Consider the following 24,367-nt stretch of genomic DNA (forward strand, 5'->3'; position numbering starts at 1 on the left):
GCAAAACTATAATGTCTAAGGATGGATGTTTTGACGGTGAATTATCAAGAAAAGAAAAGAAGTGATAATATAAAAGACAATTGCAATCGAGAGGCGAGGGAGGGAGGGAGGATGGCAGGAGGGGCTTGTAAAACGGCGTTTGGCACGTTTCTGTTGCCCTGCGTGGTGAAACACTGGTGTGCCCTTTGAGATAAATCATTGAGCTGTATATTTTTATTTGCTACAGTTTTCTGTAAGAATAGTACATTCTGGAGTCCGTTTTCTAAAAGAAGAAATGGAAGGGGAGAACAGAAAACTTGTTCTTTGGGAGATGACTCATCAGCTCTCTAAACAATGGGGACTCTTAGACCAACCTATGCTTATTACTTCATCTTAAGTCTGGTTTTCCTCTTCCTGGAAAATGTCCATTCCTTCATTCTGAACTGCATCAGACACTGAAAATAGGAGACTTTCTTCTAACAGCACCTTCTTTTTACTGGTATATCTTTAGCAAGCTAAAGGTGCATGCAGAGAGAGTTTTTCTTTGCTTTAAGGCTGTAGCCACTGATTACATGGATGTGACTTAACATACCCATGCCTACCTACATGTACATACTTATTTTTTTAACACTTCTTAAAAGACACTGTATTTGACTGCAGGGATATATTCAGTCATTAGTTACTTTTTCATCACATGCTACGTTAAGTGTTTTCCTTTTAGAAGACAGATCTAAAACACTAGCCTTAGCATTCTTCAGTTTGCAATTTAAGTATAAAATCCTGTTGCATTCATTAAAATAAAACAGCCTTGGAAATTAAGCACTAATTTCCTCCCTCAAATGATCATTTCTGTTTTGTTTTGTTTTTTCCCTTTTCTTTCTTTCTAATTACAACTGTAATGAAGTGGCCAGTATTATGGTAGGTAGTGATTTGAAAGGCAGCAATTTCTTACTATGAATCATATGTTTTACCCGCCACCCCACCCCATGGGAGTCGGCCCTAGTTATATAAAGTGCTTGTGCAGACTCCATCTCTGCTGAGACTAAACTAGTCTCAGGAGGAAGAGGAAAGCCACCATATATTCACCAAAGGGTCATTTCTGATCACTGAAATCTGTTGCTCTTAGAAACAGATTTTCAATCTCTTAAAACACAGATATATTAATAACATATCTGATGGAGATGACTTGTATCAAAGCAGATATGAGAACAGACACTTGGAAAACCATAAAGTACTGTAGAAGTAGTAACTGTTTCAAGCTTTCATCTTTCCACTCTTCCACACCGTGTGTGCCTCAAAGCAGGTATCAGGCTAAACGAAAATATTTGCTCGTCTCCAGAATCCCATCAAATTTTTTAGTATTTGAAATTATGCAATGAATACAAAAGATCTGAGGAATATGAATTGAATTTGTAAAAACTATATATTCCTAGTATTAAATTTCCAGAATTTGCCATTTCCTATTGGAAGAGGTTTAAAGATTTGCCCATAGCTGGTAAGTGGCAGGAATCATTTTTAAACTCAAGTCTTCAGACTGGAAGACCCATCTACATTCTGTTACTTTACTTCTTTTCCTAGAAATTCGCAAATGTGTAAACCATGGTGGTGAATCACACCAAGAGATGCCAGCGGGATTTCTGCTGTTATGTTGAATATAACAATTTTCACATGAATTCTTACTTGGCACTCCATTATTCTGAGATTGGCTTAACTCAGCTATATGCATATTTGAAGTATAGCCGATTTACAATGTGTTAGTTTCTGGTGTACAGCATTGTGAATCAGTTATATGTATACATGTATATACTCTTTCTCATATTCTTTTTCATTATAGATTATTACAAGGTATTAAATGTAGTTCCCTGTGCTGTTTTCTATATATAGCAGTTTGTATTTGCTAATCCCAGACTCCTACTTTATCCCTCCCCATACCCCTTTCCCCTTTGGTGACCATAAGTTTGTTTTCTATAACTGTGAATCACTTTCTGTTTTATAAATGCATTCATTTGTATCATTTTTTTTAGATTCTATATATAAGTGATATAATATTTGTCTTTCTCTGTCTGGCTTACTTCACTTAATACGATAATCTCCAGGTCCATCCATGTTGCTGCAAATGACATTATTTTATTCTTCCCTCTCAGTTTTTTTTAACAATGAGCAAGTAAATCTTTTAAAATTAGAACATCTAACTTTTATTTATTAAAATAATTTAATGATTAAGTAATGCCTTCTTCTTTCTTCTATTTTATTTTTCTGATATGGTTCAGATGAATATAGGAATCATGAAATGACCCTCTGAGAAAGATTTAACATCTGTCCTATATGGGATCTCATATAAAGTACAAATGATCGCCATGTAGCGATAGGATAGTGTCTCCACCATGTCATTCTGTGATGATGACATATGTCCCATAGATTTGTACATATTTTGAAGTTTCTGATAAACTAAGAACAGCATTTGCCAAATAAAACTCTAATGCTTGTAAAGAAATCATTCTGTTCTCCACACATAGTTTAAATCGAGTCTACATTTTTTAACATGAGCATTGCCGAAACAGTACTGGGGTAATTAAAATTAAATTACTTTTAAATAAATGAGCTGACTACATAACAGGGCCATGGAAATAAGGCCATTTACTTGGATGCTACGCTATGTTTTTTTTTTCTCTCTCTTTTTCACTGCTTCTTAGATTTCAGTGGTTTCCAGATTATACCCTGGAGTTCAGTCAAGTTGGACATGAGGCTTGGCATCCGTTACAGAGCTATTAACATCTAAGAGGGGACGAAAGTTTTTATACGTTACATAGCAAGTGTTCTAGAAATGTTGGAACTGACATATGCTCTCCAGAAGTCAGTCTTATGGTCACAGACACCTGACTGATAGGAGCAGAACGGGGTCCTTTCAGGATCTACACCCACCTGGCTTTGCAGCCGAGGAAGTTGAGGGCTCCGGGGATTACGCACGTCTTAGGTCTTACTCCGAGGTGTGGGCAGGACTGGCTGCGGCAGAATATCGGCTTTTGACTCCCAGCTGAGCTACCTTCTGTGACACCATGTTTTTCTGCTTAAAAGCTCTGGGCAGGAGAAAAATAACAATAAGCTTTTAAAAACCAAGCCTGTGGTTCCCCCTGAACAGGGCAGCCTGCACAGCTCCTCTTCTCCTGCTGCTTCCCGCGTCTGTCTCGCTGTGTTCCTCTCCTGCACCAGCTGGGAGCCCCAGCCTCCACTGCTGACCCACTGCTTTTATTAAAACGCTGCTTTAATCTCCAAAGAACCGTGTCAACGTTGCTGATCTTCTTATAAATGCTTCTGGAGTTTACAAATGATACCTGGCATTAAGACGCGTGTAACTAATACAGAAGGCCGTAGAAAAAGAAACTATCTTAGTAAGAGTTTTAATAACTTAAGCTGTGACTTTGCTCTTTCCAGGGTTGACACTGATGGGTGGTATGGACTGAGTTGTGCCCCTTACAAAATTCATACATTGACGTCTTCACCCCGATGTGACTGTATTTAGAGACAGGGCTTACCAGGAAGTAATTCACGTTAAATAAGGTCACCAGGGTAGGGCCCTAGTCCAATAGGATTGGTGTCCTTGTAAGAAGAGGAGAAAAGGCCGTATAAACCAACCCTGGCCCCTTGACCTTGGACTTCCAGCCTCCAGGACCGTGAGAATTTAATGTCTGTGAGTTAAGCCTCAAGCCTGTGGCGTCCTGTTACAGCAGCCCGAGCTGACCGATACAATAAACAAGGCTGTAGACTGTGTTGTGGACGATAAAATGTTTCCTGAACTCCTAGGCAAGGCACCTCTGATGAAAGAGACAACGCAAGGATCTCTCCAGAGCTTATTCTCACAGATATTTCTAAAAGTTTATTTTCATTTCCCATTGTCAGCTCTTTAAAACTTCATGAAAATGTAATATATTTGTGTATTTCTTTCTTCTATAAAACTTTTGCCAGATTTTTAGCATGTTTTACTTTTTTAATCTTATATTTATTTCAGATGTAGTATATACTAACACTTTTCCATTGAATCGCCATCCCTATTATTTTTCCAACAGTTTGGTCACAATGTTTCACCAAGTATCATGACTCTTAATCTACTTTTTGTAAATTTTAAGTCCAATATTAAAAAAAAAATACTCCTATTTTTTCACTACGTATAAGTTTTAGGCAGTTTAGATTAATTCCCTTTTTATCTTGATCCTTTAATAGTCCCTGAAAATGAACTTTTATGTCTGTTGCATAAGCCTGATAGATACTGCACGTCACATCTTTCATTCTATCCAGACCCCATTCCTAAATTGCAGCAGGATTCATACTGACAATACTTATTTACTTACTCCTGAAATACTCAGAATCTCTAAATCATCATACGTTCCATTTTCAACGATAAATCCTGAAGTCATGCAGAAAGTTGCCCTTGGTTGCATCATTCCGCCCGAGGGCATTTGTGTGGGAGAGCCAGGGCATTTTACAGGCTGGTGAACTGAACAGCAAGACCGTGTGAATTTATATGTTCAGAATCATGATGAAGGATCACCGTGAAACAGTCCACTCTCAGCCTCTCTTGTACCTTTCCATCTCCCATTACCTGGCTGCTAAAGACCCTCCAATGCTCTGAGTTGATTGAGATCAAGGAAGGAAGACAATGTCCACCGACCTTTCACAGTTCTAATAGGTAAAGCTGCTACTACTCCCAAAGATCTCTAAATCTACAAACAGGGACTAAAAATATGGGGAAAATGTACCAGCTGTGATGTTCAGATGCACGTTAGCTCATGCTATTTTGTACAAGGAATTTAAACGCATCAGAAACTGGGGCAAAACAGGATTTGGAAAAGACTGGCATTCATCGAGACTATTAAGGGCGTAACATTAATTTTCCACTTGTCATCCTTAGATGATGTTAGCTAAGTCAGACAGGATGACTTTGATTGGCCCCATTCACACAATTGGCTTTGATTATTTTGACTGCCTGTTCCCATGTGTGTGAAAGTCATGTCAAAGTGGTCTCACAGAAATAAATGTCAGAAGAAGAGCATGAACTTGCGGTGACGACGTTAACTCCTGGCTTGAGTCCTAACTTCTTGTGAAAGACACAGAAAGTCTGCTATCACCTTCTTCCTTCCGGCTGTTCTGTGACTATGTCGCTTGATCCTGGCCGCCCCAGGGGAAGGTCGGGATCCTGTCGTAGAATTTCCCTGGTCCTCCAGCCTCATTGCTTACTACCCTGGCACACACACCTCCCTGCAGCCAAACTGAGACAAGTGAGCTCTCTCTTCTCTCTCCCCTCTTGCCCTCACCTTCCACCTGGCTAGAATGTTCTTCCCCTCCTTCTTTCTCTGGCTAATTCCTCCTTGTCTTAAGATTTCTCTTGGGCACTGACCACCCTGGGAAACAGTTCTCGGTCCTCTTGCCTCTCCCCCAGCTGTGTGGGGCAGCCCTCCTCCGAGGTGGGTAAGCATGCCACACTCAGAGCCAGCCCAGAGACCGCTCTGTGTGCCATACCTGCAAGGGGCTTTCTACCTTTAATTCTAGAACAGGGACCATGTCTTTTATTTCTGTGGCCCCCACCCCTAGAACAACAGGTGGAAGAGTAAATGTTTATTAAGTGATTACCCAACCTTGTGTCTTTGTTAAAATTCTTACCCCTTACCCCAAATCCCCTCCTTCCTTTTGTTCACCCATCCCAGTCTTTCTCTTCTCCCCAAATCCTACTTGAACCCCATCCCTCTATGAAGCACTGTCCCTTCTCCGTTTTCCTAGAGCTTATGGTCTGTATAGTTAACTACTTATTTTGTGAAAGTCCTATAGACCCAAATCAGACTAGAAGACCTTCCAGGTAAAGGTGACTCTTTATTATTTTGTACAGCCTGATGCTGGGCACATAGAATTTTCCTAACACTCACTGATGGATCTGCCTGAATGGCAAATAAAACACTCTGGAAATAGGGTCGAGGGTCAACCCCTCAAAAGAATAGTGATCCGTACAAGGTCATGGCACCCTTTTAACATAAAATAATCCCCTTGTTTAATAAAAGCACTATTATCATCACTACTGTTTTTACTATTATTATTTTCCTCTCTTTGCCAAATCAAACACATCTATCCTGAAGCCGAAGAAAGCAATAAGACTAGTGACATGCTTTGAGCGCCTTTATTAGTCAGAACACGGTCTATTATATACCCAAGTCTTTAATATGCATGAAACAATATTCTCTGATGCAACAGATGATTAAAGAAATATATTAAAGCATTCGTTCTGAATGAAAATACACGGACAAGGTAATTCCCAAGGCTGAGAGCAACCACAGGGAGGAACATAAGCTGAAGTAGGTCATTTCTCCCCAGAGAAATTCCACGGAGATTGCTTTCAATTTTGGGTTTTAAATCTAAGAAGTTGTGGCATAGGGAGTTTAAAAAATTAGGTTTCTGGCTTGTACACAAGCTCTGGTCTTGGGGGTTTTTTTTAGGGATGGGGAGGAGGGTAAGACAAAAAAATTTTCTCCTATGAAGACTACTCATTGAGAATTTCATCCCAGAACCTATTTGTGGTCAAAGTCCCAGGAGCCTCCCACTTGCCACCTAGGCTACTAGCTGGTTAGATGCTGGCTATGCCTCTTGACCTTTCTGACCCTCAGTTTTTTAACCTTTCAAGCGGAAACAGTAATACCTCCTTTGCGTATCCCACATTGTGGCAGGGTGGAGAAGGACTGGGAAATCGAATAAAATAAGGCGTTAGAACTTTTCAAAGCAAATCCAAAGGCAAAGCATTAAGATTCACTTGTTCCCACAGTCTTGGATTCCACCCAAACTGAGTTTACAAACATCTACATTAAATCGTGAGACCAGCACCAATGTATGCTTAATGCAGGCTTCCTGTAAGCCTGCTTGGCTTATCCACAGGGAGAATTATTGTTGGCCCAGCGCACCTGACTGGGAGTAAGAAGTCCTGAACTGTATTCTTCTTGCAAACAATGAATCACTAAATATACATGGATTCGGCGGTATTCACAGGCGAATGTGGTGGGCACTGTATGAAGCTTCCCCAGTTTCCAGAATCAGAATTCACATTTGAAGATACATGGCATGTACGTGTGTCAAGTTAATTAAATATCCAGCCAATGTAGCTTGTGCAGGGGTGGAGGCAGGGGTGCATCAGGAGGCTGGAGCAGAGGCTGCTTGTGCTGAAACTGGGAAAGACAGCATATTAGTTTTCTGGGGCTTCCCTCACAAAGCCCACAGGCTGGGTGGCTTAAACAACAGGAATTTATTTCCTCATGATTCTGGAGGCTGAAGTCCAAGATCAGAGTGTCGGCAGGATGAGTTCCTTCTGAGGCCTCTCTCCTTCGCTTGCAGATGCCACCTTCTCCCTGTGTCCTCACTCCATCTTCCCTGTGTGTGTGTCTGTGTCCCGATCTCCTCTTACAAGCATACCAGTCATAAGGGATTAGGACCCACCCTCAGGACCTTATTTTAACTTAATTATCTCTTAAAGTCCCAAATACAGTCACTTTGTGAGGACTGGGGGTTAAGACTTCAACATACGAATTTTAGGGGGACCAGCTTCAGCCTATAACAGGTGTTATTCAGATACTTAGAGGGAAGGGAAACAAGGCATTCTAGGCAGAGAGAAGGTTCAGATGCAGGAAGATGCAGGGGCAGTGAGAAAAGCAGCATCAAATAACTCAGAGCAGTAACGTGCTTCCTAAGGACCAGGGTGCGCTGTTTTCTTTAATCCTCACAACAGTCCTGAGAGAGAAATGCTTCTTTTCTCTCTTTCTTTCTTTCTTTCTTTCTTTCTTTCTTTCTTTGTTGTTTTTTTTTTTTTGACACACTGTTTCTCTCTGGTTACTTTCAAGATATTTTTGTCTTTTGTTTTCAGAATTTAGTTACGATGTGACTTGGTTGTGTGGGTTTCTTCAGATTATCTCATTTTGGATTTGCTCTACTTTTTTTAAATGGAAGTATAGTCAGTTTACAGTGTTGTGTCAATTTCCAGTGCACAGCACTATGTTTCAGTTATACGAGTACATACATATATTTGTTTTCATATGCTTTTTCATTATAGGTGATTACAAGGTATTGAATACAGTTCCCTGTGCTGTACTGAAGAAACTTGTTGTTTATCTATCTTCATAGTATCTGCAAATCTTGAACTCTCAATTTATCCCTTCCCATCCCCTTTCACCCCTGGTAACCATACGTTTGTTTTCTATGCCTGTGATTCTGACAGTGAAACTTTTTTTAAGATACAAATTAACACCTATGAACATCTCGATGGAGCCCAATTACACCAGCTAGCAAGAGCTGATCATTAAATTTTCACCAGTTTTGCAAGCCACAACCATAAGTGGCTTGAAATCAGCCTTGGTGGGATTATTTACTCCAGGGATCAGCAAACTACTGCCTGCTTGGTTTTTACAGCTGTGACATAAGGGTGGCTTTTGTATTTTTAAATGGCTGAAAAATATTAGAAGATAGTATTAGAAGTTAATGACATATTATATGACAAAATCATGAAATTCGCATTTACTGGGGCACAGCCATGCTCATCCCCGTGTGTATTATCTGTGGCTCCTTTCACCCATATCAGTGGCCTCAGAGTTACTGAGAGCTTATTAGAAATGCTGGTTCTCAGGCCTTGCTCCAAACCTAATGAATAAGAATCTGCTTTTTTTTAAACATTTTTTTTTGTTTTTTGGGGGGAGGTAATTAAGTTTGTTTGTTTGTTTGTTTATAATGGAGGTACTTGGGATTGAACCCAGGACCTCACGCATGCTAAGTCCATGCTCTACCACTGAGCTCTACCCTCCCCCCAGAATCTGCTCTTGAACAAGTTCCCCAACACATTAAGTTTGGGGACTGAGGTAAGCAGCAAGCCACTTAAATATCCATTTTCTAATTTGAAAAGAATCATCTCTCAATACACTTACCCTACAATCCAGCAATCCCACTCCAGGGTATATATCCGGAGGGAACTCTAATTTGAAAAGATACATGCACCCCAGTGTCCACAGCAGCACTATTTACAATAAACCAAAACATGGAAACAACCTAAATGTCCATCGACAGATGACTGGATAAAGCTGTGGCATATTTATACAACGAAATATTATTCCGCCATAAAAAAAGAATAATGCCATTTGCAGCAACATGGATGAACCTGGAGATCATCGGCATTTGCTTAGGACTTCAATGGCTGACCACAGAATTCAGCACACTCTAGATAAAAGCCATGTGCAAAACAGAGCAGACAGGAATAGCATTTGTAAGTCACTGGACAGCCAAGCTGGACGTTGTGGCACATGGACCACCTAGAATGTATTTTAGATGACATTTTTATTAGACATTAAACAGCGACAAGTTACATTTATTGACTTGCATTGCAACTTATCACAACTATTTTTAAGACACTGCTTGCATAAATAATAAAATCTCTGCCACACCAACCTCTCCACTGTAAATTATTCCTCTGTGTGCTTCCTCATGGCATAGCAGAAGAGTTAAACTAAAAACAGCCCTAGAGTGAGATGAATTAAGACTGGCTAGAAAATGCCTTCTGATTTCAAAAAAAAAATTATGTATCTAGGCCAGTTAATTACCTATTTAAAATAAATGGGAATCTATCCAAACATATTCTTTTCCCAAAAATGTGTGGCAAATAAGAGAACCATAAGCATAAAGTTTTAAATATTAGTAAAAGAGGGAGTAAAAAACATTTACATTAGTCTGTAATGATGAGCAATTTCCAGTAATCTAAGACCTACTTTCATTTTTCCCTCAGTGAGCAAACAAATATGTTAGCTATTTTTTTTTAAGAAAGCAGTTTCAGACATCCTATAACTTGGAGGAAAAGAACTACCCCTGTTTTAGGTGCACTTGTCGTGTATAATAATCTAAACCATGATATACTGAAGTAGCAACGCTTCTGGTTCTACCCAGACTAAAATAAAACATTATAAATTAAATGCTGGTGAGATAACAACGTTACTTTGCATATTCAGAGGTTGAGTCCCTCTGGGATGCTATTGCCAGTGACTTTAAAATTACATTTTCTGTGGTAGAGAGGTCAAATTTGTGTTTATACCTGGGATTATACCAGGGTTAAAAATGATAATTGGGACGATGATGATGAGGATGGTGGTCATGGTGGTGGTGGTGGTAGTGGCGGTGGCTTCAGAATAACAAGTGTGCCAGCCTTCCCTTCTCTGTTCTGAGTTGTTGAAGAAGCAGCCCCTCTGTGTTCTTGCAGTTGAAGATCTGTCACCCAGTTTGGTCAGTTGCCTTGTCAGTTACACACGCACACACACACACACACACACACACACACATACGCATATCAGCTCCCCACACTTCATTCATGTCAGAACTCACCAGCTTGAGTAGCACAAATATTCTGCAGTCACTCATGAAAAGAAAGTTTTAATAATAAATATCTAACAATTAATGGGCTGGTAGCTGCAATTGTCTTCAGGGCATACTATCTAATTTCCTTGCAATGTTTCATATCCTTACTTTTCACGCTGCAACAATCTATCATTAAAACCAAATGCAGGTTTCTATCACTTTTATTTATTTTTCAAATCAACTTATAAATCAGTGCCAGGCCTTGTTACAGATGAGTTCCAATAAATTATCGGCTGTGGACAAATTCTGAATGTTAAACACTCCGTTTCTCTTCCTCCCACCCTTGGTCCCTGTCTGTCTCTCTCTCTCTCTCTCTATTGTTTTTCCTCTCTCCGCTCAACCCTCTGAGCCAACAGACCTCTCTGTCTGTGCTTTGGGTACAAGAAGCAGAGAGCCCTTGTTACTTAATTATGTGCTGTTTAAATAATACAAAGGAAATTTTCAGAGAAAAATACCAGTATAGGAGACAAGAGTCATTTACAGTCCTTGGGAAATTTACCTTTCTGAATTTCAAAAGTGAAGGCATTCTTGGTAGAAGCTTTTTACATCCTCTGAGCAGCCTGAGATGGAGAGTGAGGTCTATTTTCCGCAGATGTCAGTCTGTTAAGCAGCTCACCTGCCTTTTCCAAACTGTCCTGTCCCCTCTGAGAAGCCCTTTGGTGTGCGGGGACGGGCTCCTGCAGACGCTCCCTGGAAGAGCTGGGGCACAGTATCTGGGCTTCTGCTCCCGCTGACATGGGGTCTGCAGAACATACAGAACACATACAGACACCCTTCCTGTAAGACTAAGGAGCAAAAACTCTAAAGAGACACCGTCAATTACGATAACCCAGGACTGTCACCTGCTCAGTCACACTCACACACAGATCCACGAAGTGTCCCTGAGATACTCCCATCTCAGCCGGAAGTGAAGAAGAGTGCTTGCAGATTCTCAGAACAGCCAGACCCCTTCATGAGCTCCACCTCGGTGCGCGGTCGGTAGACAGGAGACGCACTTCACTTTGTGACATAGCCTTGCCGTTTTGACCGCTGGTCCATTTCCGAGCAGGCGAGACTGCGTGGAGCTCACCGCATACTGTTCACTTGACAAACTCAGGAAAGCGCTCTGAAATGCCACTGGTGAACTTTGGAGTTCCGGCAGGTTTCTGGAATCGATGTCTGACGTTCTGTTTTCCAAGTTTTAACAAGGTCTTCCTACTGGAAATGTATAGCAGCCTGGGGACAGGGGCCGTCTGAAAAGCTGAGGCCTGGAGAGTCACCCCGCCAGGTTGGGGACGGACCCCAAATACGGTCCTGGGGGGCAGGGCGTGACGGCTGGTGCGGGACGCCCCGCCTTTCCCCCGCGGGACTGGGACGCTCCACGGCCGGAGTCCCGGGCTGGAGGGAAGGCGCTCCCGCCAGGAGGCCTCCGGCCAAAGGGACGCGGGTGCTGGGAGCGAGCATCCGCGCCCCGAGGGGCCCCCTTCCTCCCGCCCGCGGACCGCGGCCCACGCCCGCCGTGCTCCACCTCTTTCTTCATGCACCTGCTGTGTGTCTCCTGCGCGGCAGACACGCGTTTCTGCATTTCCTTTCCTCCACAGCACCTGGCCCCCGCGTGCTGGCTCTGTCTGGCGTTCAGTGTAGGGCTGGTGTGTTTGATAAGGCAGCTTGAAGCAGGTACTTTCTTTGAGAAATCCAGTTGCGCTTGTAAGTAAGAGATACTGGGAAGCTTGGAGGAAGGTGGGAGGCGCCCCAGTCAACACTGTCATTTCGTCCTCTGGACCCCAGCTAGCCTTTGACTTGTAAGGCATTTTAAAATATTCATTAAACGCGCCTCTGCCAGGTGTGATGGTTGGTATGAAGATGAACAAAACAGAATCCTTGCCTTCGTGTAGACTAGACTGCAAAGTGAGAGACAATTGACTAGTCAGTCACAAAGTGCACGGACGGGGGCTTGGCTGCAGGTGTAGCCACGCCACTGGGGTGAAGGTGAGGGGAAGCTAAGGACAGACAGGTGGCGTCTCAGCGAGGAAGTAAAACCTAGCCTAGATCTTAAGGGGCAGCTGGAGTTCGAATGATCGGCCAGGGAAGAGAGGGCAAGTGGGGAAGGGAACTCACACACACACACACAATTACTGTTCCTAGTTTGGGTTTTCTTTCCATTTCTTTTTGCATATATAAACAAATACAAAGATAGGCATTTTTCCCACCTTTTCCCACAAAAGTTAGCATATTATTAATCATTGTTATGAATCTTGCATTTTTAGCTTACTAAAATTATTTGTTAAGAATTAAACGTTCCTCGTTCCACGTTTAAAGACGCTGCACTGTGAGCCCTGTGCCTCCTCGCTGCCCTACCACTTACTCTGCACGGATGCGTCAGCCTTGTTGACCAGCTGCTGTGAGCATTCGCACTTTCACCTTGATTACCCACATCCTGCAGTCGCCAGACATGTGATTAAGCTGATGGCATCACCCAGGACCATCTTTTATCGTGAAATCAGAGAAACCGGGACGGGGACTGAGCCTATTCCCCCTGGAAACTTGCTTCATCTCAAAAGATTTCTGAAGAACAATTATATTCAAAAGAATGTTCTCTGTGTTTCATGTCTGCACAGGAGCAAAGCTGGAGGCCGCTCTGTTGTACCCCATGTAGACGATCACCAGACAGCTTGGATTTTCCAGCCTCTGCATCATTACCCCTGCCATTATCCCTGCTAGAATTACCTATTCCAGGTGTCTTATAAATTCTGTCCACGTGTCAAAGCTGAACTCTAATACTACCTTTTCCGAGGAGCCTTTCCTTACCATCCAACCAGAAGAGCCTCCTCTCTCTTCTAAACACTATTGTTTTCTTTGAGTGCCACCTTTCTAACATTTCAGCTGTTCTGCGTGATTTGCCTGTGAATAGAACGTTCCCTGTCCTGGACTCCGGGCTTCTTGAGGTCAGAAACTGTCTTAAAAATCTTTGTATCCACTTTCATTCCTACCACATTACAGAATATAGCAGAGGTTCTCGATAAACTAAGTAAATAAGTGAAACTGTGTAGAGCCCTTCCGTGTGCCGTCCCGTGCTGAGCTCCGCTGCCTCCACTCCGCTCTCTCCCGCCCTCCAAATCTGTCCTGACCCTCGGCGGCCGGCAGACCCCATCGCTCAGCCATGAGTAACGTAACCTTTATTCGTAAATCTCTTCAATGTCACATTGTTAACCAAACTAATATTCTGTATCTACAGAAAACCTTCTTACCCCACGTGTTTAAAATAGTTTAAAGACGACTATTTCAGTTTGCCACAGATACCTCCACGAAGTAGTGACTTTTGAAATTATGCACCTACCTCCTTCAGAGATTTGCAACTGCCACGATGATTGATTCATACAGAACCCAAACATGTTACAGAAATATGAAAGGTGAGTATGCAGCTCCCAAAGTTCTTGCAATCTGGGGTTCAATAATCCCCTGAAAGGCTTGAACCAGACTTGTCATAATCTAACATTAAGAGTCAGATACACCCTGCAGTTCAGAAAATTGATAAAAATATACACAGCATTGGATTCAGCAGCAGTATATGTGTTTGTAGGTGGCACGAATAAATACATACAAAATACAGGTTAACAAAAAGTGCTTCAATAACAACTTTATTGTCTGTATAGCTGAGGTGGTACATATCATATATTCCTAGAAGTCCTTCCCAAATGGGGAGTGAAGATTATAGACGATGTACAATTAAAATAGCTCTACAATTTTAGAATTTGCTAGGTGTCTCAGGGCCACACTAGACATATTTATGACAATAAAAATCTTAAGATTTCAATTTTCTGTCTACAGAGGGAAAACAAATAAACAAACATTCCTGGATGCCGTCACACACCTCAACACCTCAGCAGGAACAATGAACTTCCCGGCTGTCTCCCCCCCCCCAAAAAAGCAATTTAATGCACCACTGGTGGTTGCCTATTAATTGGACTAGAAATAAAGTTGCCTGTGAGGGTTGGTCGGGGAAAACACAGGTTGTGTGTAGGTGCGGGTGTACGTATATATAACCATTCATGTATACAATATTTCACCCACAAAGTAAACAAGCAACACGTCGTTTTCTAATTACAGGGCTGTTTCATAAACTGTAAATGCTAACATGGGAGAGGTAAATCATAGCAATTTAATTAATAAAACAGTTTAGACACTTAAACCCATATGTGCACCCCTCGGGGCTCCACATGCATGCATCCTTTAGAAATTGTATGCAATCATTTGCAGATCTCTCGTAGTCAATAATTGGTGCAAACTGCATTAACACTTTTCTTGCTGAACCCAAGGAGACAACTTTCAGTTGTTTAATGCTCTTTCCTCTTTGGACTGTCTCTTAGGGTCACTAGGAGTGGAGGAACACAGGGTTTCTTTCCCCTGTATTAGTAGGACTGAATGAGCTCAGAAAACTCTCTTCCAGCCAAACAGCAAAATGTGAGAAGTGAGAATCCTGGGAAGGCAGGAGAAGAGGCCACTCCCTTTCCTTCCACCAAAGGGGGAAGTAGAAGATACTATCAGAGAACAGGGTTTCAATGTATAAATTTGTATACTTTTAGATCCTTTTAAAATCACGTCTCTAGAACTCTCATGTATTGTTGGTGGGAATACAAAATGGTGTAGTCACTTTAAAAACCAGTTTAGCAGCTTCTTAAAAAGTTAACTATAAACGTACCATATGATCAGCAATTTCACCCCTAGGAATTTTCTGTTTCCTAAGAGAAATGGAAGGAAACACAGGTTCACCAAAAACACTTGGTCATAAATATTCATGGTGACCTGATTCATAATAGCCCTGAAGTGGATATAACCCAAACGGCCATCAATTGGTGAATGGAGAAGCAAAATGTGTATCTCCATACAATGAAATACCATTCATCAATACAAAGGAACAAAACACAGGTACATGTTCCATCATGCTCGAAAACAAGTTAACTGGAAGAAGCCAGACACCAAAGATGACACATTGTACGATTCCACTTATATGAAATGTCCAGAAAACAGCACATCTTGGAGACAGAAAGTAGATTATTGGTGTCTGGAGCTGGGGACTGGAACTGGCCTTAACTGTAACCTAGCATGAGGGGTCTTATTAGGGTGATGGAAATGTTCTAACTGGATTGTGGTGATGGTGGCACAACTCAGTACGCTTATTAAAAATCATTGTACACTTAAAGTGGGTGACTTTTATAATATTTAATTATCCTTCAATAAAGTTACATAAAAAACTGTGTCTGTAATTGTATTGATGTTCCTTATTATTCCTGAAAAACAAAAAAGAATCCATATCAGAGTCTATCCATGTAAGATAATCAGTGGATTATGAAGTGTTTTTACACCACAAAGTGTAGTCTCTTCGTAACTGTGGTTGTCATTGGTACTGTTTGTGTAGACTTGGGTCCCCAGTTACCAAATGATCATTCTTCTTACTTTTGCAGTTCCCATCAGAGGGATAATATCATTAGTGTGAGCTTGCTCAATGCTTTCCATGGTGTACAGTATTCACTTCTTTTTAAATTTTTCTTAATTGAAGTATAGTCAGTTTACAATGTTGCGTCAATTTCTGGTGCACAGCATCATGTCATACATGTACATGCATATATTCCTTTTCATATTCTTTTCATTATAGGTCACTGTAAGATACTGAATATAGTTCCCTGTGTTATACAGTAGAAACTTGTTTTTGTCTATTTTATATATAGTATTTAGTATCTGCAAATCTCAAACTCCCAATTTATCCCTTCCCACCCTTTCCCCCTGGTAATCATAAATTTGTTTTCTGTGTCTGTGAATCTGTCTCTATTTTGTAAATAAGTTCATTTGTGTCATTTTTTTTTTCAATTCCACATATAAGTGATATCATATGGTATTTTTCTTTCTCTTTCTGGCTTACTTCACTTAGAATGACAATCTCCAGGTCCATCCATGTTGCTGCAAACAGCATTATTTTATTCTTTTTTATGACTGTCATATTCTATTATATATATATATACATATATATATATATATACCACAACTTTCTTATCCAATCAACTGCTGATGGACATTTAGGTTGTTTCCATGTCTTGGCTATTGTAAATAGTGCTGCTATGAACATTGAGGTGCATGTATCTTTTTGAATTAGAGTTCCCTCCAGATAAATGTCCAGGAGTGGGATCACTGGATCATATGGTAAGTCTGTTTTTCCTCTGTTGTGCATGTATGTGCATATGCCTGTGTGCATGCGTGTGTGTGTCCCAAGCTGCTTCTATGGCCATGTTGTCAGTCAAGTTGGAGACATACTTTTTTTTTAAATCAGGATGTAGCACACCACTGGGGCCTGGCAACACTGCTCCCAGCTGCCCCTCAGATCGACGGCTCTCATCAAGCTGTGAGGCTCCTGCAAAGGAGGAAGGAACTGCAACCCAAGGCTGCCTGACCCAGGGTTCACCGCTCCTCCTAAGTGCAACCCAAGGGCATGGCTGTACCACCGTAACTGGCGAGAACAGCAGGAGCATCTCCTCTTCTCATCCTACCCCGTGCTGCCACAGTGTATTCTTATCAAGGTCAATCAAACAAACGAAACTTATCTCCTAATGAGGAAAAACCAACATAAAGTGTGTCCTGAGAATATCTGTCAGTTGCTCAGTATATTCAAATCTATATTCAAATGCCATCTTTGCCTCAAACGGTTAGTAGCGGGGACAGCTGTGCGGGGGGGAAACTGCTCTTCCAGCTGGGAACGGAGCCTAGGAAGACCTCTTGCCTGATGTGGAAACTCCGAAGCATTCTAATGAAGTTGATTTGATTTACATTTTAACAATATCACAGGAATGTACAACATGGCGCTTTTCCAATAACCACTCCAACATCATTCATTTTGACACCTCCCATTGTTATGAGAAGCAGAGAGAATAAAGCAGCATTCTGTGAGAGGGTGCCTGGGGAGGGGAGCTGGCTGTCATTTGATTTGCAAATCAGAGAGCCCAAGCAAGCACACCCTTTTGTGAGATGCGGGCTTCTCAGGACTGAAATTCCGTGACATACCTTTCCCCATCCTCACGCACCTGGGTCCTGAGCTCTTCCCGCCTGCCTGCTGTCCGTCCGGGTCAGCTGTACCATAATTAACACTCGTGGGTACCTGACGGATCCACTGTGGGACCAAGGGAATCACACTGCCCCAACCACGTCAGCAGCTAGCAGTCTTGGTAAAATGTGTTGTGTCAAGATGCTTACCTTTCGTCTCATGAACTAACCTGGTCAAAGCTTCTTGCTTCTTGGCCCCATGTCCTGATCAGAAAATGGAGAACCAATCCTACTTCCCTATTGGCAACACCCACAGCATTTAAATGTGGCCCCTAGGGGTCTGATCAGAGATTTTCACAAGGTTTAGTGTTCCTGACGAAGCAGCCCTTGTGACGTGGAGGGTGTTTGTGTGGAACTGCGCTGAGGGCAGGATTCTCCCAGGTCGCCTTTGTACCCTCTCTCCAGTTCTAGAGGAAGGGGTGGACATTACCCATCATGCCTCAGGATATACCCATTTGGATGTTCTTAGGGTTTAAAATGTCAAAAACCCAGCCCAGCCCAATGTCCCCTCAGCACACCAGGACTGCCTGCTGCTGAGATAGCAGGGGAAGCTATTAAAGAGTCCCCCCGCCAAATTATATCTTTCTTTAATGAAATTAGAATAACTGAAGATATTATCATTTAATTTTGCCCATTTAGATTCTTTAACAGATATTTTCATACTCAACAGTCATGCAATTCAAATTTTAAAGTGAAATTTCTAACATTTGTACAGCAAATGATCATTTGTCTAGATTCTTTGGGCATCATGAAATTGGATTGGTTGAATTAACATGAAGGAGAGTTTATACATCTGAGGATTACCAATTTTCAAAGCAAATAAACTCAAAAACTATCCTTAGCACCAAAACTCACCCTAAGATCTTAATTTGCTGCCTCTCAATGAGGTGTTTCATGGTTTCTTCAGTGCCTCCAAGTTCTGGTTATGAAAATGAATTAGCAGCCTGTGTTTCTGTGAAAAAGAAGTCTGGCTGTTCAATCTTCCTAATTTTCTGAATTCAGAATCAATGGAGTTCTGAATCAGCGGTGTTCTGAAGCAGTATCAGAAGAAAGTTTCATAAGGAAACAAGGATGGGGAACCAAAGCAACCTTGGGTACCGTTTAAGGGATACTGCACAGACACTCTGAGTGGACCCAGCAAACACGTGGAGTAAGGAAACGAGCCCAAAGTGCCGCAGGTTCCTCCAGGGGCAGCACTTCTGCCAAGATCGCAGCCTTGGCCATCCGGGGTGTGGGGAGGGGTTGCATCAAACCATGTCTTAGTCCATTCAGGTTGTGTAACAAAACACCATACACTGGGTGGCGTATCAACAGCAGAAATGTATAGCTCATAGTTCTGGAGGCTGGAAGTCCAAGATCAGAGTGCCAGCAAGTTCTGGTTCTAGGGAGGGACTCCCTCTGGGTTGCAGATGGCCAGCTTCTCGTGTGTCCTCACATGGAGGGGACAAGAGAGCTCTCTTTTACAAAAGCACGAATCCTATTCATGAGAGCTCTGTCCTCGTGACCTAATCACCCCCCAAAGGCCTCACTTCCTAACACCTTGAGGTTGAGTTTTCAGCATATGAGTTTTAGAAGGATGCAAACTTTCAATCTATAGTAGCAAGTTCTCTATGGGTTTCTGCAATTTTACAACAATAATGATCACTTCTGTGGTCTGCCATTTGAGCCCAGAGCAGCAATATAATTTCTCTGTCTGTAGTTAATGTGGTAATGTTGTAATGTGGCTGATAAGCCCCATCCACTTGAACAATCCTGACACATTTAGCAGTAATTGCCTTTCTGTTGAAACTTTTCCTTCTTAGTCTCAGCCAAAGACAACAATTCTAGACAATTCTGAGCCAGATTAGTTGAACTGCTTTTGAGTTACATATGAAAATGGGGATTAAAAAAACTACACTTTCCCTTTATTAAAAAAAAAAAGTGTCCAGAATTATTCATTCCTTTTTAACTAGGATATGGTAAGTTAGTAGCACACTTGACTGCATTTAAGTTTTGCCTTAGCTTTGTGAGTGCACTTTAAAAACGTATCTGGAATATATGCTAAGCTGTTCAATAAAGCTAATTTTTAATGATATTCAAGAGATTTTCCTTTGGTTCCCCAGTCGATGTCAGTGCTCCTCAATGAGGAAGGAAAAATCAATTCAATTATCAAAGCACGCTTAATTGCTTTCAAGATTAGGGTGATTCAAAGAGCAGCAAAGTATTTTATCTGTGCTCAGCAGTTTTGGCAAAGGATAGTCTCCTAAGCACACTGGGAAGAGAAGTTTAACATCCTGTCAGTTCACATGTTACATTCTTCCCAACTTTCCCCCATGCTTGTGAATGACAGGAGGGCCAGCACCAAAGAGCCAAAGCACGGGAGTAACATTTTCGATTAATAAAACCCGCTTCATCTCTCGAAAGACTGATATTTTTAGGCCTTGGTGCTTTGAATAACCAAACTGGTTTCTCGAGCACACACAGAATAGAGAAAAGAGTCTTTTACGCTAAGTGTCCTCCCATCCCGCCCACACCCTGATGGCTAACACTCTTTCACCAGCGTCACCTGAGTTTACTTCCATTTTTGCAGCTGGGGCATGTTGGAAGAGCATTTCTAGAAGCTATTAATATAAAGGTGAGTAAGATATGGCACCTGCTTTTAGGGAGCTTACACCTAGAGGGGAGAGACAGAAGCACACCTGGTTTCACTCCTGGGGTAAAATGCAGAGAGGCCCCAAGGACTGCTGCCCCAGGGAGGTTCCCGGGCACTGCTGTCTGCTCAGAGGGGTGGAAGGTGGCAGAAGTAGCCGGGGGAAGGGAACCCATATCCTGGGTGGGGGTCAGCACGTGAGCAAAAGGACATGACCCAGCATGGTGTGTGCACGAAAATCCCCCTTTGGTATTATTAGGACGTGAACTACAAGTCAGGGTGGGAGACGGAATGAGGGGACGCTCCTGCACAAAGCATCGGGGTGGATCCTGCAGGCAGTCATAGACCACCGGACGGTTCTAAACGGGGATGTGACCTGACAAACGTGGGTAGAACTTACTTTAAATTTTAATGTCTTTTTTTGTATACATATATTTTTTATTGAAGTATTGCGTTTACAACATGTCAGTTTCTGGTGTACAGCATGATGCCTCAGTCATACATAGATTTGTTTTCATGTTCTTTTTCACCATAAGTTACTACAAGATACTGACTACAGTTTCCTGTGCTATACAGGATGAACAAGATTTGCAGATACGAACTAATATATATAAAATAGATAAACATGTTAATGTCTTTTATGATTAAAAACGTATATATGCATTATAGAAAGTTTGGAAATTACATGATATTATAGAAAAGAAAATAATGTGTAGTCTTACTACCCAGAGACAACCACACTAACATTGCGCTGTTTTTCGTAACACTCTTTCATGTGTATGCACATATATTCCATGCAGACATATATATAAATTAACTATATGAGAAATATCTATTCTTAATAGATGATCTATGAAAGAGAGACAGAGCACGCAGCCTTACAGAGAAGATGCTTCGGCAAGCCCACTGAATGGTCAAAATGTGCCTCAGGCACTCCCCCACTGTGGAAGAAGGAAGCGGGTACTTACTGGAAACATACACTGGATTTACTGGAAAGGAGGAACAGGAAGGAGCAGCTGAGCTCTGCATGGGGACAAAGCGTCCAGAAGAGGAAAACTCCTATTCGATGCATGGCATTCAGCTGGGGTTTATTAGATTGTTTGCTCTGTAATATAAATCTGCTCCCCCTCCCCCTCCCCCTCCTCTTTAAATTTCTTGAACAAATTCCTTATTGCTCATTCATTCATGCTTTTGTGGCAGCAAAGTTTTGGGGACACTGTAAAAAAAAAAAAAGGACTAGGTACTCTTAGACATCTGGGAAACCTGTCTGTGTATGAGGAGCAATACATAGTGATTTACCTCATTTGTGGAAGGAACACACTGTGAGTGGGGAAGGAATGACTTTCTCATTTGTGAACGGAAATTACCTTATTCTTCTAAACTCATCTTTGGATTCCTAATTTATTTATTTCTCGTGGTTGTCAAACATGAGATGAGAAATTTAAAATTTTTTAGCTCCCCCAACCCACCACTTCATGAACTTCCAACTCTTGTTAATATCATCTGGAATTCAGACCTAAATAATCTTTAAATAGAAGGTATTACATATTTTATACTTCAAGAATTATTTTGTATTTAAGGTAAATTTCACAATTGTGTTAAAAAACATTATATTTAACTCTGTGTTTTTCTAGTTTTATTATTTAGTTTCCATGAATAAAATAGAAATAGGTATATGTGTGTGTAAATATATGTCTGAGTATGAGTGTGTGTGTATACTTATTTAGCTTCCCATCTAGAATGCCTTCTTTTGATTGTACCTCTATTGACTAGATGACAGTATATGTTTTTGAATAAGCTTACTTCAGAAAAAGTAAAGGAATAGTAACTAAGAATTGCTTAGCATACACCATGTTACCAGATTCTGTTCTTTATTAACTCGTTGAATATATACAATTCTATGAGTAATTTACTATTACCATCTATTTTATACAAATGGGAAAGCAACGGCAGAGAGAAATTAAATTAGTTCACCTAAAATCCCACAGCTATGAAGTGGCAGCTGGGATCTGAGCCGTGCACTGCGATGCCAAAGTCTGTATGCTGGATCGTTTACTGGTGCTGTGGGCTGTGACTTAGAGTCTCTTACACATCCTTGAAGGCTCCTACTGCAACCATCACTTTTAAAGCAGGAAGAGTTGATGGAATCAATTAGGATGAAGAATGAAAGATTTCCTTGAATTTGCCAATTAGGAAGTCATGGAATGACAGCTATTTTCAGAGGACACCAGAGTAGAGTAGGTTTTAGATGGAAGAGGAGAGGCAACTACCAACCAGATTGTGCTGTGAGTTCCAGGAAATCTATCTAAATGTAGCCCCTTCTACCTCTCTGTCTATCTGTCTAAGTGACTATACATGCACGCATTATGTATGTATGCAATGAGTGTGTAAGCATGTGACGTGTAGATGATACTGTTCCTACAGACTGAGATCACAAAAGAAGTTACAAATACATAAAGGGAGGGAGCCGAGCATGCTTATAGGCTGAAAGCACCGTGAGAAAGAGAAGGAGAAACGTAAGTAATTGAGGAGCTGAGCCCCAGGGAGACAGGAAGCAGTGGAAACAAAAGCCCAAACAGAGAAGCTGGCCTCGAGCAGAAAGGACTCCTCTTCCTCCGAGCCTGGAAAGAAGTGGTACAGGTGGGCACAGGTGTGTCTCCAGCTGGGGATGACCCGAAGCTCCAGCAGCTCCCTCCTGACGCCGAGGTTGTTGGTTGAGACTGAGAGGTACAGGGGTTCGGTGGGGGCTGCACAGGAGTGGTGAACACTTCGAAGATGTTCTGAGGAGAGTGGGAGATGCTACGACACAGAATAAGGAAAAGGAGACCCGGTTGTGCTGCAGGCTTGGTTGAGACCAGAGACCAGGTATTGGATGGGAATTCTTTTCAGTGGAGATCTGATGTTATCATCCCAACAGTTAAATATCATTATGTGTGAGGCTTGGAACTAAGTGCTCCTTAGGCAATGTTACATGGAAGTCACTACCTTCATTTAAAAGAGTCAGGAAACAGGCATAGGGAGTTCAAAACAAACATATCCATGTCCACAGCTACTGAGGAGAACAAAGTGAACCATGGACTTACTACTCCCTCCAGCACCTGGAAGAGGCTGAAATCAAAACTCCTTGAATTCAGCATAAACTACGGTTTGCCGGACCTACCAGAAGAAACCGTGTTAGCAAACATCAGCTAAAACAAGGCAACGTGATGTGCCATAACGGAGAACCTCACAAGTCTTTCCTAACAAGAGCTTCAGGCTGAAATGATCTCAAAGTGATTCAGTCCCACATGGTAACAGATTTCTGTGCAATTGTTTATACAAGCACTGCATAGACCTGTGTTCCAAGACCCTACCCAACCTGGCCTCGACGGACCTTTCTAGCCTCGCTGAAGGCTGGTGGTGTGTTCATCCCCACGTGTTAGCCAAAGTGCGGGGGAGCTCCTATAGCTAAGGGTCCAATTTAAGAGGACAAATCGATGTCATATGGAGAACTGGTTTCTGCTCTCCATTTGGGTCATTTGGCCAGATGGACTACATGATCGGGAGGCTGTGTAACTGACCTTGTTGTTGTTCCCACAATACCCACGGCACATTTTTATTTCAGCGTCTATGACATTCTCTTACAATTGCTGGTTAGCATACAGTTTTCCCCAGCTCATGAATGATAGAGAGAGCATCTTTCTTTTTTACTGAAGTCCAGTCAGTTTACAATGTTGGGTTAATTTCTGGTGTGCAGCACAGTGATTCAGCTATACATGTATATATTCCTTGCATATTCTTTCTCATTATAGGCCATTACAAGGTATTGAATAGAGCTCCCTGTGCTGTACAGTAGGACCTTGCTGTTTATCTATTTCATATACAGTAGTTTGTCTCTGAAAACCCCAAACTCCCAATTTATCCCCCCACCCCTTTCCCCCCGGGATCCATAAGTCTGTTTTCTCTGTCTGTGAGTCTGTTTGTTTTATAAATAAGTTCATTGGTGTCATTTTTTCAGATTCCACATGTAAGTGATATTGGGGGCCTCTTGGAATACCTGCTAAACAATGGGGACTTGCATGCGTCTAAGCAGTGAATAAAGGCATGAATCAACAAGCCAGCACTGGGTTTTGTCTGAATCAAACGTGGTTGCTCAAGTGACTGTCAGAATAAATTTATGACTACTCTAAGGTAAACAGAGTATTTAAAATGCAAGCTAGAGTGTAAAGTAGCTTCAGGAGCTTCGCCTAGGGAAGCAGTAGGAAGAGGATACTCTCTGGAAGGAGGGACCTCATT

At 41.8% G+C, this 24,367-nt stretch overlaps 2 long non-coding RNA genes across 2 annotated transcripts; one reads left to right on the plus strand and one right to left on the minus strand.

Moving 5' to 3' along the window:
* Positions 1 to 10,868: 10,868 nt before the first annotated feature.
* Positions 10,869 to 11,335, minus strand: LOC140687817 (uncharacterized). The gene is made up of 2 exons (XR_012062425.1): positions 11,256 to 11,335; positions 10,869 to 11,137 (listed from the first exon to the last, which is right to left on the minus strand). It is a non-coding gene; the product is annotated as an uncharacterized lncRNA (long non-coding RNA).
* A 538-nt stretch (positions 11,336 to 11,873) lies between these two features.
* Positions 11,874 to 12,969, plus strand: LOC140687635 (uncharacterized). Its single transcript, XR_012062035.1, has 2 exons — positions 11,874 to 12,051; positions 12,642 to 12,969. It is a non-coding gene; the product is annotated as an uncharacterized lncRNA (long non-coding RNA).
* The last annotated feature ends 11,398 nt before the right edge of the window (positions 12,970 to 24,367 follow it).

The sequence above is a fragment of the Vicugna pacos genome, chromosome 20 (genome assembly GCF_048564905.1).
Source record: "Vicugna pacos chromosome 20, VicPac4, whole genome shotgun sequence".
NCBI lineage: Eukaryota > Metazoa > Chordata > Mammalia > Artiodactyla > Camelidae > Vicugna > Vicugna pacos.